The sequence below is a fragment of the Lactuca virosa genome, chromosome 4 (genome assembly GCF_052849685.1).
Source record: "Lactuca virosa cultivar CGN04683 chromosome 4, Lactuca_virosa_CGN04683_v6, whole genome shotgun sequence".
In the NCBI taxonomy this organism is placed as follows: Eukaryota; Viridiplantae; Streptophyta; class Magnoliopsida; order Asterales; family Asteraceae; genus Lactuca; species Lactuca virosa.
This window is the reverse complement of record NC_136429.1, coordinates 64,859,077-64,860,157: the sequence shown is the minus strand read 5'-3', so window position 1 is coordinate 64,860,157 and position 1,081 is coordinate 64,859,077.

Genomic DNA, 1,081 nt, shown 5'->3' with positions numbered 1-1,081 from the left:
CAAAGTATAGTATATGTCACAAGGATTCCGTACATATAAAGAACGCTGAAATCCGACTTATAACGAAGAAGTTATGACTCGTCGAAGTTTTGCGACAAAATCGGCACGACGCCGCGTATCGTAAAAAGTGAATTATTTATAAGATACCTTTTAGCCTTAGCAATCTAAACAAAAGTTGTAATATGCGTTAAACCGAGAACGTACATAAAGAGAACGTCCAAATCTGACTTCGTATGAGGAAGTTATGATTTTTCTAAGATTTCCTATACAGCTCGGAAATCGAATTTTAGATCAATCGATTTTTAGCCGACACAACCTAAACGAGAATTGAAGATCTCGTTAATAGGAGCTCAACGATATAAAGAAAGCCGAAAACGGACGTCAGATGACAAAGTTATGAATTTGTAACGGACTTTAACTGTCTAAGTCTGTTAAAATATAACTTTAAAATAAAGTCAAAATTAGCCGACAGAGTCTAAACGAAAGTTGTAGATCCCGTCGATACCTACGCGTGGATATAAAGAACGTAAAAATTGGAGCTCGAATGCGAAAATTACGGATTTTAGAAGATAATTAGTTTTTGTAGTAATCGGCGCGTGACACGTGGCGCGATCTGAGCCACTGCTTCCTCACCATGACTCGCCACCAGATGGTGACACTTGGCACCCAAACACATCGTGTAGGGGCTCAGAACACGCCGTGTTGAACCGTTTCTCAGCCTATAACTAGAGGTGCAAATCTCTCATTTCTTCACACCATTCTTATCTCACTCTCTCCCAATACCCCAAACTCGTTGTTCCTTTCCCTAGCACTTCCTAAGTTTTAGTGGTGAGTCCCGGAGCGCTAGAAGGCTCCAAGAAGAAGAGCTTTCAGCTCAGAATGTCTGCCCCCTAGAGCCCGACTCCTAGCTAAACTCCATTGTAAGTGAGTTATGTCAACCCTACTTTAAGTATAACTTATGTTTAAGTTCATTATCCTTATTATGAACCTATAAACAATATATGTGATAAGTATTATAAATTACACAAAGTATTATTATAATACCTTTTAACTGCTCGTGGTACGGGGAATCTGGTTTGAA